General features: G+C 48.5%; 1 long non-coding RNA gene across 1 annotated transcript; it reads left to right on the top strand.

The window, feature by feature from the left end:
- Positions 1–2,422: 2,422 nt before the first annotated feature.
- On the top strand, positions 2,423–16,625 carry LOC115649481. The gene is made up of 3 exons (XR_003999824.1): positions 2,423–2,719; positions 10,255–10,259; positions 16,612–16,625. It is a non-coding gene; the product is annotated as an uncharacterized LOC115649481 (long non-coding RNA).
- The last annotated feature ends 432 nt before the right edge of the window (positions 16,626–17,057 follow it).

Genomic DNA, 17,057 nt, shown 5'->3' on the forward strand with positions numbered 1-17,057 from the left:
TAGAATTAATACACGTTTGGCTTGAAAATTTATTAATTTCATTATTTAGTTTGCATATTTAATGAAAATAAATGAATAACCTACTACCCAAGATCCACAAACCAGGAAATCCTGGACGCCCCATCATCTCGGGCATTGGCACTCTCACTGAAGGACTGTCTGGATATGTGGACTCTCTACTCAGACCCTATGCCACCAGCACTCCCAGCTATCTCCGTGACACCACTGATTTCCTGAGGAAACTACAAAGGATTGGTGACCTTCCAGAAAACACCATCCTAGCCACCATGGATGTAGAGGCTCTTTACACAAACATCCCACACACTGATGGAATACAAGCTGTCAGGAACAGTATCCCTGATGATGCCACAGCACAACTGGCTGCTGAGCTCTGTGCCTTTATCCTCACACACAACTATTTCAAATTTGATGACAATATATATCTCCAGATCAGTGGCACCGCTATGGGCACCCGCATGGCCCCACAATATGCCAATATTTTTATGGCCGACCTGGAACAACGCTTCCTCAGCTCTCATCCACTCACGCTCCTTCTCTACCTACACTACTTTGATGACATCTTCATCATCTGGACCCATGGGAAGGAGTCTCTGGAAAAATTCCACCACGATTTCAACAGCTTCCACCCCACCATCAATCTCAGCCTGGACCAATCTACACGGGAGGTCCACTTCCTAGACACCACAGTGCAAATAAGTGATGGTCACATTACCACCACCCTATACCGAAAACCTACCGACCGCTATGCCTACCTTCATGCCTCCAGCTTCCATCCTGGGCACATCACACGATCCATTGTCTACAGTCAAGCACTGAGGTACAACCGCATCTGCTCTAACCCCTCAGACAGAGACCAACACCTACAAAATCTCCACCAAGCATTCTCAAAACTACAATACCCGCACGAGGAAATAAGGAAACAGATCAACAGAGCCAGACGTGTACCCAGAATCCTCCTACTGCAAGACAAACCCAAGAAAGAAACCAACAGGACTCCACTGGCCATCACATACAGTCCCCAGCTAAAACCTCTCCAATGCATCATCAGGGATCTACAACCCATCCTGGACAATGATCCCACACTTTCACAGGCCTTGGGTGGCAGGCCAGTCCTTGCCCACAGGCAACCTGCCAACCTGAAACATATTCTCACCAGCAACTGCACACTGCACCATAGTAACTCTAGCTCAGGAACCAATCCATACAACAAACCTCGATGCCAACTCTGCCCACATATCTGCACCAGCGACACCATCACAGGACCTAACCAGATCAGCCACACCATCACCGGTTCATTCACCTGCACCTCCATCAATGTAATATACGCTATCATATGCCAGCAATGCCCCTCTGTTATGTACATCGGCCAAACTGGACAGTCGCTACGAAAAAGGATAAATGGACACAAATCAGATATTAGGAATGGCAATATACAAAAACCTGTAGGAGAACACTTCAACCTCCCTGGCCACACTATAGCAGACCTTAAAGTGGCCATCCTGCAGCAAAAAAACTTCAGGACCAGACTGTAACTAGAAACTGCTGAACTCCAGTTCATCTGCAAATTTGACACCATCAGCTCAGGATTAAACAAAGACTGTGAATGGCTTGCCAATTACAAAACCAGTTTCTCCTCCCTTGGTTTTCACACCTCAACTGCTAGAACAGGGCCTCATCCTCCCTGATTGAACTACCTCATTATCTCTAGCTTGCCTACATATATATATATATACCTGCCCCTGGAAATTTCCACTACATGCATCTGACGAAGTGGGTATTCACCCACGAAAGCTCATGCTCCAAAATGTCTGTTAGTCTATAAGGTGCCACAGGATTCTTTGCTACCTTAACCTGACAGTGTTGACATTGTTATTTTTTCCCTTTGCACAACATAGCATGGATATTAAAATAACTACTCCATCATACAACAACTGAAAATATCAGTATGACAAATTTCAACAACCTACACACGAATATATGCCCATGATAAACATACACACTCAAATACTTAACATACTGACAGAAAGTATTAGTGAAATGATGCAGCAGCAATTGCCAGAGTTTTAGATCTGAAACAACTCAACAAAAGTAGTTAGGCCTGGTCTACTCTAGGGGGGGATGTTGATGTAAGATATGCAACTTGAGCTACGGAAATACCGTAGCTGAAGTCGAGGTATCTTATGTCGACGTATCTCCCGTCCTCACGGTGCAGGATTGACGGCTGCGGCTCCCCCGTCGACTCCGCTACCGCCGCTCGCTCTCGTGGAGTTCCAGAGTCAATGAGGAGCATGTTCGGGGATCGATATATCGCATCTAGATGAGACTCGATATATCGATCCCCGATAAATCAATTGTTACTCGCCGATCCGGCAGGTAGTCTGGACGTATCCTTAGTCTCAGTTGACAACCTCCGAAAACTAGTAAACTTAGCATTATAAACAGCCTGTCAGAATAGGTAATGGCTGTGTGCGACGAGAAAAATGACATCATTGCCACTTTGTACTGTAGTGAAGCAGCACGCTTCTGCCTGCAACGCAGAGCTGGCATAGGCTATAGCTGTAATGTACGAGAGAAGAATGACAAGTTAAAATGCAAGTTCAACGATGTTTCTCTTTTCTTTATTCATTCGTTTTCCAGCAATAGTGTAAAAAAAATGTTGGGGCACTGCTTTTTGGTGTCCCCAAATCTTGGCACCCTAGTTCGCCTAGTGGTTACACGGGCCCTGTCCAGCGGGCATGGAAATATTTCCCTGCCTTTGTGCATGCAGGTTGCAGAGGGGGAGTGGATTTCCTGCTAGCAGATTTTGCGGGAGGGTCAAACACTTCCAGGGCCAACCCCATGGTACCTTCCATGGGAGCCGGGATCCGATCAGACTAGAACCCCGGTGTTCCACTCTAACCTTCTCATGGTGCAAACCAGGTACCCCAATGGGTAGAAAATAGGAGGGGACTGCCTAGACTTCAGGTGGCTGGCAGTCTGGGTACTTAACAGGGTGCAAATGCAGGTATTGGTTTGGGACAGCAAATTCCAGTCCTTGCCCCCAACCGCAGCAGGTACCTTGTTCCACTCCCTGCTGGTGTCCCCCCTTCTATGCAGGGACCCCAAGTTTCCCTCGACTGGGGAGTCTCCCCTCTCTCTTACCGACAGACTGCAGGAGCTGGTGCCACCAGGAGACATGCCAGGTTGCTGAACCTTTTGGCCTGGCTGCCTCTGCATCTGCATGGAGGGGTGGCTGGGCCAAATGTAGCAGCTGTACTGATTTAGTATGGGACCACTGCTATAGGCCCTGCCCCTAACTCTGTGACCAATGGAACTCAGAGCAACTGCCAAAACTTTGAGTGAGTGTGTGTGTTTGCTCCCACCCCCTATATGGTGCCACTTTTACTTATGCCAAAACACTGACAAAATGGACAAGAATTTGCTCATAACCTTGGACTAACTTGATCTGGGCATTGGAGAAAGGAGAGGAAGATGATGATTATTTCTGCATGCACAGATACATCTTCTGCAGCAGAGGAATGACAGATGCGGGGCAGCATATACTATTCCCCACCCCTTCCCCACCCCAACCTTCCCAGGGGTGTGGCCACCCAAAAGCAAGAAATCTGGATGATCATTGAAATAAGTGTAAGCAGAGTCAGGATGAGCTCTACCCTGACATCTGGTGGTGAATTATGGCGAGTGTGGAAAAGAATTTCAGGGGCTGATCTTGTTTGCATAGGCACACCCACCCTGCCTAGCATAGCCCACGGGAGCCTAAAATGGTCACTTAAACAACTGTGGGATCCCCAATTTCTCTGTTATTGGGGCAGGAGGAATAAAGTGTTGTTACCCTGATAATGTAAATGAGGGACTATGAACCTGTTTTATGACAGAGGATCTCACCATCAAGGTAGTAGAACTCACTAGACCAGGGACATGGGTGCCAAAACCCAGTGAATTGAGAGAGAGTGTCAGGGGTTTCTCTTCACTGTTGAATAGCAGAGCTAACTTTGATTCTCTTAGAAATCTAGCTAGAGGCTACTGAGCTGAATTCACGTTGGGCTAATGGTGCACCAGTACTGGGACTCCCCTACTACAAGCTGAAATCACTAAGACCTGAAATCACTAAAAGAGCTAAACTTACTGAGCTGAGTGCTGTGTTAACTAGTGGGGAAGCCTGAAGATCTATTGCTAAGCAGCTGCCAGAGCAGTTGGCTGGCTGAATGGCTGGACTGGCCTATGGAACAGCAAGCAAGCGGAGCAGTTTGCAGGGATGGCTGGAGCGGCTCACGGGTCGGCTGGAGGAGTGGCACAGCTGGTGGAGTGGAGCCTGTCATGGTGAAGGCTGCAGCAGAACTCCAGGGAGAGGTGGAGCAGTCGGCCCCGGCCCACGTAAGGTGCCCCTTAGCACCCTGTGTGCCACCCCCCCATTTCCACCCAGGCTGGGGGGGGTAAAGCTCTGCAGATAAACTTTTGAACTCTGAGGTGACACTGACCAGGGACAGAGACTTTTGGGTTGTTGGACTTCGGATGATTGGATTTAAGACCCTAAGGGGAAAAGGACACTGCCAAACTTACTTGGTGGGGCTTTTGCTCATGGTTTATGTTATGAATCCTGTTGTGGTGTTTCCCCAATATGATGCCACATTGTTTCCCTATTTTATTAAAAGGATTTTCTACACTCAGACTCCATGCTCGCAAAATGGGAAGTATTGCCACCTAGAGGCCCCCGAAGGGGTGGTATGTAATTGTCCCAGGTCACTGGATGGGGGCTCGAGCTGGTTTTGCATTGTGTTATTGAAACAGAACCCCTGGATATTGAATCCGGCCCTTGTTGCTGCCAACTCAGAGGGGCAGAAGGGTTACATAAACATAAGGATTGTTGCTGTACAATGTATTGGGTATTTAAATGGGAATGTCTGGAGATCACTAAATCCTGGCATGAATTCCTTAAGCAACACTATTTTTTCTTTAAAACTAATCTAAAAGCGACTTGCAGTTAGAGGTGATAGTAATTAAGAGAGAGTAATTAATCAGTGGAACAATTTCCCAAGGTTTATGGTGAATCAATTCTCCATCACTGGCAATGTTTAAATCAAGACTGGATTTTTTAAGAAGATATTTGCTAGTTCACACAGGAGTTATTTCAGGAAAGTTCTCTGGCTTGTGTTATACAGAGAGTCAGACTCGATGATCACACTGGTCCGCCCTGGCCTTGGAATCTATGAATCTACAGCTCCAGGGGAAAAAAATATTTCTCATAACCCACCCAAGGGGCAGAAATGAGTATGTGCCTCTATGAAGCTAATGAGTGATGAATAGCACTGAATTCCATTGCAACCAGTCAGGATGGAGATATTTACATATACAATCTGATTGGCTAATACTGCTCCAGAATATAGTGGGGTATAGTGCAGACAAACAATGAGAAAAAAATTCTAGACTCTTTGCAGCCAATCAGAAGACAGGATTTTATTCTTCTCTGTAACAATAAGGTTCCAAACAAGTGGTTGGCAGAGGCACTGTGGGCACGGCTGTGGGCACAGCCACGGTGTGAGAACAGTGCTGTATGGTAGGCTGCAGGTAATTCAATAGATCTATGTCCTCTCCTCAGGGGTGAAAGTAACTTACAGGACTTACCGGTACTGCTGGAGTCCTGAGGGGGGCATGGCCTCAACCAGAAGAGGCAGTGTCTCTCAAGATTTAAAGGCCCTGGGGCACTGGCTGTGGCTGGGAGCCCCAGGGCCTTTAAATCAGCCCGGGGCTCCCAGCTGCAGAGGTGGCTGGGAGCCCCGGGGCTCAGGGGAAAATTAAAGAGCCCAGGGCTCCTGCCACCGCGGAGCTCTGGACTCTTTAAGTCCCCACTGCAGCTCCAGCTGCTGGGGCCGTGGGTGAGATTTAAAGGGCTCTGGGCTGCCCACAGCTAGGGGAGCTCTAAGCCCAGCAGTGCCAGCCCTGAGCCCTTAAATTTGGCCCCAGCCCAGCCGCCGGAGTCGCGGGTGGGGGGTTTAAAGAGCTCTGGGCTGACCCCCTAATGCCATGAGCTTTTGTAAGAAAACTCTGTCTGAACTCAAGGGCTCTTTGTCTTTATCTCTTAAGGAACCCAGTATCAATAGCTCTCTCATGTCTCTTCTCTGCCGTTTTTGGAGGTAGGAGCTGACCCTTAGCCAGCCACAGCAGCTGGGAGTGGATCTGTTGTGTCCAACTGAGCCTTTGGTTTGAAGCAAGTCTGAGGGGTGTTGAGCTGTAAGTACCAGGTAACTCAAGCTCAATTCATTTCATTCATTTGTATCTGCTTCCCCTATTAGTGTGATTTGAGAGCACCCACAGATGTGCTAAGGACACCTGATCCCAGGAGCTTACAACCAACCTGGGGACAGAACAGGTGATGCAATGAATTTGGGCATGTGAATGCCTGGGTGGTGCTGGGGGGGGGGTAAGGGAGAGAGGTTGGCCTTTATATGAAAGTGGGAAACATGCAGATATTAGACCATGACAGTTGTTGACTGTTGTGGGAATCAAGGCAGAAACAAGAGAGATTTAACTGAGAAAATTCTTTTTATTATTATTTGTATTACTATAGCACCTAGGAGCCCAAGTCATGGACGAGGATCCATTGTGGTTCATAGGACCATTAGCATCTTGCTCTTTAATAGGAAAATTGTGTCAATTTGGAGATCTGTGATCATCTTTCAAGGAACCTCAGCTTCATTTTTTATCCATTCATCAGCTATCTGTGTCTGTATCTCTCTTTCTGTCGGGCTGTTTATACTGCACCTGTGGATATGTATCTGCGAGTCCGTTTTGTCTTTCTGTCTCCTCTCTCCAGTTTCCCTGTGATTCCAGCTGACCACAAACCATGAGGATTCTCTACCTTCTGCTTGTTGTTCTCTTAGGGATCTCCCTGTTTACCTCAGGTAAGATGTAAATATTGGAGCTGTGTGACACTTGGTTGTGTGGGTTCCCAAATGAGGGTTAGCTTTGCAAGAGATCAGTCCCCCTGATTTTCACTTTGAATTTCAGGTTCCAATGGAGGATTAAAGTGAATCACAGTGAAAACTCAGGGGGTGAAATCCTGGCCCTATTCAAGTAAATTACAAAATTCCCATTGACTTCAATGGAGGCAGGATTCACTCTCAGTGCTCACGCTGGATCTGAGTGATAATCTCTCAGTGTTGCATGGTTTGAACCAAGCATCTCAATTGCCTCCCAAAAGCTTTGGAGAAGAAGCCATGGAAGGTACTCACTTGAAAATTAATCCCTGGTTTACCCAGAACTACAGATGGGTCTGTCCAGGTGCAAAGTCTCTATTCGGGTCTCAACTTCCCCAAAATTTCAGGAAAATATTTAGGAATATGTCCAACCCTGTTAAGTTCAGGGTCCAAGGTCTCCTGACTCCTATTCTAGAGCCCTATCTACTGGGTGAAGCTTACCTCTTGTTTCAGTCTCCTCCTTTATTCTGATGCTTATTTGGGATCTGAACAGTCAGTGTGATGTTGTTTTTCTGACTTGTGGTCATCTCCAAAGCCTCTTGAAGTCAATGGAAAGAGTTCAATGGGCATTGGATTGGGCGGTTAGACTTCTCTCTCTGTGCGTTTCTCTAGCATACGTCAGATTAAGACTTTTCCTGCCATCAATGGGTCATTTCCTCTTGTCCTTTGACCTGCCTGATGTCGCAGTTGATATCGGCCTGCATTTGCAACTGCAAACACAACTCTTTTTCTTTGCATAGCAAATGGCCAGCGAATGACTCGAGATCTCAGCCACTGCCTAGAGAGAGGTGGGACATGCCGATACAATGACTGTGATGATGGTGAAGTGGAGATTGGCACCTGCTATCATCATACCATGTTATGCTGCCAGGATTAGAAGGCGATGCTGTCCCAGAGACATCCCATTTTGAGATGTACAACAGCCACCCAAACCTCCCCCTTCTTCTTTTTTAATTAAAAATAAACAATTCTTTAATTATGTTTCCTTAATAAATAATAATAATAACAATAATTTTAAAAATGCATTCCCATTGGGAGCACCCGACTGGACCTGTGAAAACTGTATGCTGAATGGTTGGTTACATATTGTATATGTAAAAAGATAAATCCTGATTGGTTCTAGGTGAAAGTAGGCAAACAGGATTTATCTTTTGACATAGATGACATCATTGGCTAACCCTACTTCAGATTTAGTCTTGTTTTCCTCTGAGGAAGTAGACAACAGAAAATTCTGGCTCATCACATGACTCTTTTCAGCCAATCACAAGAGGAGATTTTGTTTCCATATACAATAACAGCTACTGAATGCGCTGGATGTATCTGTTGCGACCACAACCACAGTTTCAGAGCGAGGTTGAAGGGTGCTAGTTAGGTCAATGGAGCTCCATAATCACCTACTCTAGTAGAGAGAAAATAATTACTTCTGAGAAAGAGTCATTGTTACCTATTACTAGTCATTTATTGCAGGAAATATTAGTAAATTGTGCCACCATAAATGTTAATCGGGCCTCCAGAATATTAGTTTCTGTAACTCCCTTGTCCCTCATATCTTGTCTTCACTTGGCATCTCTTCTTTGTTATCTAAAGAACCTTAATATTGGCCCCTCTCCCTGTCTATTCCTTCCAGTTACTCTGAGATATTCCACTCTCCTCCTCCATTTTTTACAATGTGATCCAGGATGGCGGCTTTAGGACTGCCAGTGTATACAAGCCTCCAAGTGTGCATTGGGGCCAGCAGATCCTCCTAACACGTGGTCATCAGCAATCTTCATTGGAGATTTCAACATTCATCAGTCTGAGTGGGGGTATGCTGATTCAGATGGTGACAGGGAGCTGTTGATGGACTGGGTGGTTAACAACAACTTTATGTTGATTCATGATGCAAAACATGGCACGTTTCTCTCAGCCAGATGGTCAAAAGAGCACTCTCCTGATCTTTGTTGGATCAGTTCACGAGATGGCCGTCCAAAACCAGAAAGTCATCTTGTACTTGATAACTTCTTTCACAGCCAACCTGGACCATCACTCATTCACAGCTACCCATCATTCAAAGTTCAATCAAATGTCAGTGGAATTTTCGTGAGGCAGGGAAAAGTTCTGTAACGCACTGGAATGTAGCGTGGTTACCCATTCCATTGCATTGTATCCCAACCGATGAAGCCTACCACCGATTCCAAGGAACCATTTACAAAGCCACATGTTCAGCTGTACTATGGGGTTGTTGACCAATTTACACTCCTTGCCTGAGTCCCTGGTCCATGTCCGCACCCAGCTCTTGGCCCTGGCTCTGGGTGTGGGGGGAAGTTAGGGATAAGGGGGGGGTGTGACCCTGAAAAGTTTGGAGGACTAGGACCTTGTCACCTGCCAAGCAGAAAAGCAGGTTTGCTGTCAGACGAGAGCTGTTTATCTGGCTGGTGGGTTACATATAAATTAGGTTTTGTGTGTTTCACAAGGGGTCTCCTCTCATCAGTCTGAATTCAATGGTAATGGAGGATTGTGAAACACTTCAAAGAGAGAGATGTAACAGGAAGCCACAAACAATGGGGACAGAGAGTGGCGGAGACCCCTAGCTTGAGGCAGAGATCAAAGATTTGCTCTAATGCACTTGGGAGACAAAGAAGACACCCTGACATCCTCCTCTAGGTCATGAAAGAGGGGTCTCACACAGGCTTGATTGAAAATGCTGGAGAGATCTTTGGGTGAGAGAAGATTCTTTACACAATTGCATAATGTGTAAGTTAAGTTTCCTTGCAATAAAGCTCCTTACGATTGTCTTTTGTTTCCAGTGTTCTTGCTCACTGGCATTTGAATCTCTGGTCGTTGATAATAAACATAGTCTTTGTTTTCACTGTACGTATATCTCAGTCTGGGTGACTCTAGACATTTCGCTGCTTCAAGCATGGCGGCATGCCGCGGGGAGCGCTTTGCCGGTCGCCGGTCCCGCGGCTCCGATGGACGTCCCGCAGGCGTACCTGTGGGGGGTCCGCTGGTCCTGTGGCTTCAGTGGACTTCCCGCAGGCGTGTCCTCCTGGCAACCGGCAGAGCGCACTCCACGGCTTGCAGCTCCAGGCACGTGCTTGGTGTGCTGGGGCCTGGAGCCGCCCCTGATCTCAGTGCTGGGTTGTTAAGCAAAGTGGCAACCCTGAGATCTGCCAAGCTGGTGGGTACTGTTCCTTTGGGAACGGCAGGCTTGGTCATTCTGTGAGTGTCCAGGGGATAAGGTGGATTGATACTACAGGGACTACTCCAAGGACTCCAGGGCTGGTGTGCACCTGTCACAGGGTCCACTCACTGCTAGTGGCGCCTCCTTCTGGCCGCTCTGGGGATTAGCTTCTTCCAGGTGCTGTGCCTTTCTCTGATGGTCTCTCCATCCGTCGGCCCCTCTCACCCTGCAGCTCCTCTCGCTCTAGAAGTTGCAGCTTCCTCTTCATGATGTGTCCTTCCAGCCAGGTCACTCAGGGTATCAAAGTCTTTTGGGGCAAAACATCCCAGGCAAGCTGCTCTCCACTGCCTGGTCTGTGCCACTTCTCCAGTGGCTGGCGTGGGAATCTGGGCCCACCCTTTACTCCAGGTTCCAGCTCAGGGCCCCTCTCTTGAGCCACCAAGGTCTGCACTATCCTAGGCCTTGCTGCTTTCCCTCCGAGTCTTTCCTACCTTTCTGGTTCTCCCCCTCTCCAGGTTTGCCAGCCACATAACTCCCTCCTCCCAGGGGGTAACCACAGACTATTTGCATGTATATCCCCAAACATGGCTCCTTTTGCCCAGGGATCGACTGCGGCCTCTTTCTGTGCTCAGCTCCTGGGCTTTATACAGGCTCCGCCTGTTCCTGTCTGGCTGTACCTTGTCTAATAAATCCCTGCTCCCTAGCTCCTCCTCCAGGTGCAGCCGGGGCATTTAACTGACCTATCTGGCTGCCTTAATCCATTCAGGTCTTGTGTGTGTTTATCACTAACCTGTACACACACAGCCAGGCCTGCACAGGTCTGGAAGACAGGGCTTGTGTTTCAGGGAGATGATCCAAGAGCAGGACCGGACAAGACTCCTTCACACGAAGGGCATGTGATGATGTGGTGTCTCCAATCCGGGGGAGCATCAACAACTCTGTTTGTCTTTAAGCCATCAAACTGCTGAGTGGTTTGAGACAGGCAGGTTAATGAAAATCAAGAATGTTGTCATGCTCCTGTATCCGATACAGACTGGTCATGGAGCTTTCTTCTGAGAAAGATACATATTAGACAGGAATGGTCATCACATCATCCTTCCATCCTCTGCCAGGTATGGCTCAGGTTAGCTTAAAAAGGTATGTTTCAGAGTGGCAGCCGTGTTAGTCTGTATCTGCAAAAAGAACAGGAGTCCTTGTGGCACCTTAGAGACTACAAATTTATTTCAGAATGAGCTTTCGTGAGCAACAGCCCACTTCTTCGGATGCATAGAATGGAACACACAGGCGGGATATTTACACATACAGAGAACATGAAAAGGTGGAAGTATGCATAGCAACAGGAAGAGTCTAATCAATTGAGATGAGTTATCGTCAGCAGGGGAAAAAAAACTTTTGAAGTGATAATTAAGAAAGGTATGTTACACACAATGCCACCTAGTGGCTACACTGTATAATACAGTTCAGCATTCTATTAAAAAATGTAACATTCATCTTAACGCACATTCTCCTCATTTACTATGGTCAATTTATGTTTCCACTCCAAGGGTGTGTGTCTAACAGGAGCAACATCAAGATGCATGAAAAGTGTGTTGTTTATCATACTGAAATAACGTTAAGAAAGCACTATCTACTTTACATTAAGAAATGAAACATTTGCTAGTAAGGAAATAAATGGATTGCAAGGCTTCTGGAAAGCTTTTATAAAAATTATGCACCCTTTTTTTAGGGAATTCACTTCCATCCAGCATGTGATCTTTTAGTGTTTTCTTTGCATGAACATTGCTGTAGCTGAGTTTCACTGGCTAAATATTCACACAGAGCGAATTTCAAGACACATGCACAAATATTCATAGAAACTGAATTTTAAATCCACAGAAGCAAACACTTATTCTGGAACACTAGCACTCTCATCCAATCAGGAAAGAGAAACAATACCATGTGACTCATCTCACCTTATAGATACGGCTTAGATTTGGAATATTCACTCCTAGTCACTATAGTCCTCTGTAGAGTTAAAACAAATATTCATTGAATCATGGATAACATTCAAGGAAATCACTTTTACTCAAGTTCTTGGACCTTGTCCATCAGCTAGTACTGGAGCATGTGCTCATAGATATTCCATGAAGTTCAAGACACTTTCTTGACACAGCACCAGGAGTGGCTCTAGGTATTTTGCCGCTCCAAGCACGGCAGGCAGGTTGCCTTCAGCAGTTTGCCTGCTGGAGGTCCCCGGTCCCACAGATTCGGCGGCACGCCTGCAGGATGTCCGCAAAAACTGCGGGACCAGCGGACCCTCCGCAGGCATGCTGCCGAAGGCAACCTGTCTGCCGCCCTCGCGGCGACCGGCAGAGCACCCCCCGTGGCTTGCCGCCCCAGGCACGCACTTGGCATGCTGGTGCCTGGAGCCGCCCCTGCACAGCACCTAACACACTAGGGCTCAGGCCTTTAGGCACAGCCATAATACATCATCAAACATAAGCTCCCCATAGACATTGATGATATTTTCATCTTTCGGACAGATGACCTTCCTGCTTCACAGAGTTCCACCACAACTTCAACAACCACCACCCATCCTTTGCACTGTCTCTAGGACACTCCTACTCTGGCATCAGCTTCAGGGACACCACAATCAGCTTCAAGAATGGAACCCTACAGACAACTATATACAAGAAACCCGCAGATCACCACACTTATCTTCACAGATCCAGTAACCACTCAGACACACTAAGAAATCTGCAAACAACAGCCAGGCATGCAGACACCACAGAATATGCTCAGAAGAAAAAGTCTGGGATATGCACCTTAACACACTCAAAACTGCCTTTACCAAACAAGGACACTCCACCTGAGAACTGGGTCACTTCATGGAATGGGCCACCCACATACCCTGAGAGACCCTGCTTCAATATGGAAAAAAATACCCCTCCGACTGCACATCCCTAGTTGTCACTTACCACCCCCACACTATAATATATATGGGGTATTATTAAGCTATTATAGCCACACTCAATGGAAACTCCACCTTGAAAGAAATTCCCTCCCCCTGCCCCCCGTATAGACTTCAAACAACTTCCCAACCTCACCAAGATCATCATCAGAAGCAAGCTCTACACAGACCAAGACTCACCAACTCAAAGTGGTACCAGACCCGGCCACAACAACAGATGCAAAATCTGCAGCCATATCCCCACTGCTATGATGGTCAACACTTCCACAACACACCTTTCAAGAACCATGGGTCCTACACATGCTAATAACAACATGTGGTGGACCTTATCCAGTGCACTGAATGCCACAACAACAGCATTGTGGATGAAACTAAATTATCACTACGCTCTCAAATGAACTCACAGAAAAAATGATAAAAACACTGTATCACTCACAGTTGAACATTTTCATGATCACTCCGTATCTGACACCTCAGTCCTTATCCTCAAAGGAAACCTGCACAACACCTTCAAACGATGAGTCTGGGAGCTTAAATTCATAACTTTGCTAGACATCAAAAGTTGTGGATTTAATAAAGACACTGAATGTATAGCTTATTACAACCATCTGTAACTCACCAACCCTCCTTTGTCCTATACTGGAGTGGTGTTCATTGACCACTCCACCTTGAATGGTCTTGTGATGGGTTCCCCTGGGGTGCCAGCTGGAACTTGGGTATCACTGAGCCCTCTGACCCAGCGCCCAGTGGGCTCCCACTTTCACTGTGCTCCTGTGACAAGCTGCAGACCCACTCCTGGTCCTACCCTTCCACCAGCAGACACACAGGTCGGGACACACCCAGCTGCAGTTACATGCAGGCTCTCTGACCAGCCATTGCATGTGAACCAACAGTAGAGAGTCTACAGCCAAAATAACCCCCAGATTTCCAGCCTAGGACCCCAGAGTGATACTATCCTGCCCTGGTCCAAACCCCAACCAGTATGAATTTATTATCCAGTCCGGCTCCCCCTCAATGTGGAGAGGAATATGCAAGAGCACCCATCCCTTGAGCTAAGGTTTCCAGGCACTTCACTCCAAACTCACTGGTTTAGATTAAAACTGTCAGCAGGGATCCCGAGTGCAGGGAGGAAGCATAGTTTAATTGTTACCCGAAACCGATAAGACTGATGCTTATTGGTTAACCAGTGAAACTTTTACATCCCTAGCAACAAGATCCATCTTCTTCACAAAGAAGGAGGATATAAGAAGTTTGGAGACAAAGACAGCAACAAACTTGTCTCCTGATGTTACAATGATTGCATCAGCTCCAAGCAGGATCTTTACCACCTACCTTTACAGCAGGTTGCACGACCGTGTGAGCAGGTTCCAAATTTGAACGGTGTTCGAGGGCAGAGTGTTTGGTGGCAGAGGCCATTGTTGCTGATACATCTCAGGGTGTCTGCAGACAGGCTGAGCCCTGCAGAGGGAACCAGGAGTCTGAGAAGTGCTGCGATATCAGTCCTGCTCTGTCACTTACAGAGAAATGTCAGACTGACTTCGGGGCCAGCTTTGCAAATGCAACATGAATCACTGAGCTGGGGCCTTTGGAAACCATACATGCCCCTCATTAGGGGCCTGACACAGGCCCACTGCAATCAACGGGAGTCTTTCCAGTGACTTTGAAGGACTCTGGAAGATGTCCAAGGAGAGGCCTTGTCTTGGTGAGGAATAAAGGTTGTGGCTGACTCAGGGCCGGTGCAAGGATGTTTCATGCCCTAGGCAAAACTTCCACCTTGCGCCCTCTCCGGTCCCCAAGCCTACGGCCTGAGGCACCCCCGCTCTCCCCAAGGCAGCTCCCCCCCTCTGCCTTGAGGCGCCTCCCCTGCGGCAGCTCCCCCCCTCTGCTCTGAGGAGCCTCCCCTCCCCAGCTCACCCCTGCTCCACCTCCACCCCGAGCACACTGTCGCTGCTTCACTTCTCCCACCTCGCAGGCTTGCAGCGCCAATTAGCTTAGGCCCCACAAGCCTGGGAGGCGGGAGAAGTGAAGCACCCACAGTGCGCTCGGGGAGGAGGTGGGGTAGGGGTGAGCTGGGGCGGGGAATTCCCCTGCGTGCTGCCCCTCCTCCCCTTACTTGCTGCAGGTGGCCCTCCCGTGCTCCCCTACCCAGCTCCCTCTTCCTAAATACCGGCAGCAACTGGGGCGGCCAAAGATCTGGCCACCGCGGTCGCTGCCAAAGAAAATGCCACCCCCCAAATCCTAGTGCCCTAGGTGACCGCCTAGGTCGCCTAAATGGTTGCACTGGCCCTGGGCTGACTTCGTGTTAGCTGACACTGCCCAGCCTTTTCTCAGCACTGCACCCTGGGGTGAAGCGGGGTCTATGCTTCCCTGATTGTAGGACATGTGGCAGCCTGGCCCTTATGCATGTCCTGCAGCATGGCCGTGAGGAAGGGTCTATGTGTTCTTCCCCATGGGACCTTGGGATGGGCCAGGCAGCATGTAGCCTGTGGAGCTGGTCCATTAAACAATTATCTTGGCCCATTACTTCTTTCTCAGCAGGACTCTTCTCCCAGGATGGGGAAAGGGCAGCCTGAAAGAAGTGGGGTAGGATTGATAGCCACAGGCACAGGGCAGATCAGCACCAGTAAGGGTGACTTGAGCCAGGGGATCTCAACACAGCAAAGGGAGCGTGAGACCCTCCGCATGCTTCAAAGCTGGGACAGCGCAGGCTGGGTTCAACTTGCCAGCCCTCGCTTTGCCACAAGGCTGCTGCCTGCGCCTCCTGGGGCAGTGGTGGAAGGAAGCAGGACATGGGGCTAGAGAGATGGGCTCTGGGTCTATGGCGCCCCCTTCAGAAATGCCCTGCTGTTGCAGCCCGAAGGAAAGCGGGCAGGGAGACACAGGGCAGGGAGACGGCTCTGGCGTGGGCTCCCAGTGCTGCCCATGCTGAGGAGCTGGCGTGTTGGATTGAGTGAAGCCCGGCATTGTCAGACTTTTAAAAAAAAATTCCAGAGAATGTATCCATTTTTATTCAAAAATGTTTAAAAAAAGGGTGAAAATTGGTGAAAACCCCAAACAAAGGGCAGTAGGCAGGGAGAGGGGGGGCCTAACCACCACAGGGTGCAATGGGTGGGGGAAGGGGTGCCTAAACCCCACAGGGTGCAGTGGGTGGGGGGAGGGGTACCCAACCTCCACAGGGTGCAATGGGTGTGGGGGAGGGGTGCCCAACCCCAGCCTAGTGCGTAGGGGGGGTGGGGGGATGGTTACTCATGATGTAGCTCTGAAGAGCCGGGGTCACAAGGGGCTCTATCTGGCATAGAGGTCAATACTTACAGGCTGCAGCCTTCTGCATCCCTCTTGACCATGCCCCTTTAACATGGTCCCGTCTGTTTCCCCTACTTCTGCAGAGACCACTCAACTGCTGCAGTGATGACAGGCCCACTATTAGTGAACAGAGCCCCCTTCTGACCCGGCCCTTAAAGAGATGCAGCCGGGACTCTGTGCCCAGAGGTCATGCTGCAGAGCTGCCTAGTTTCCCAGGTTTTGAAAGACTGGATGTTTTCCTAGAACACCTGCATTAGAAGCTTTTGGGGGAAGTTCCCTGGCCTTTGCTGTATGGGAGGTTAGACAAGATCACCACAGTGGTCCTGTCTGGCCGTGGAATCTATGAAAAAGCCATAATACTGGCTTTTTCACAACCCAGGAATTTTTCAGAGAAAATCAGTAGCTACCAATAACGAAGGACCTTAGTAGTATAAGGGCCCTACCATCAATCAAACCCTAACCCCGCCCCTAACCCCGCCCCTTGACCCCTCTAGTCCCTCCCACCTGTCACCGGAAGTCCCACCCTATGGGGGTATTACTTCCGGGGTCAAGATGGCCACATGACCGGAAGCAACAAACCCTAACCCCGCCCCTTGGCCCCGCCCCTTGACCCCTCTAGTCCCTCCCACCTGTCACCGGAAGTCCC

Source organism: Gopherus evgoodei, chromosome 3 (genome assembly GCF_007399415.2).
Source record: "Gopherus evgoodei ecotype Sinaloan lineage chromosome 3, rGopEvg1_v1.p, whole genome shotgun sequence".
NCBI lineage: Eukaryota > Metazoa > Chordata > Testudines > Testudinidae > Gopherus > Gopherus evgoodei.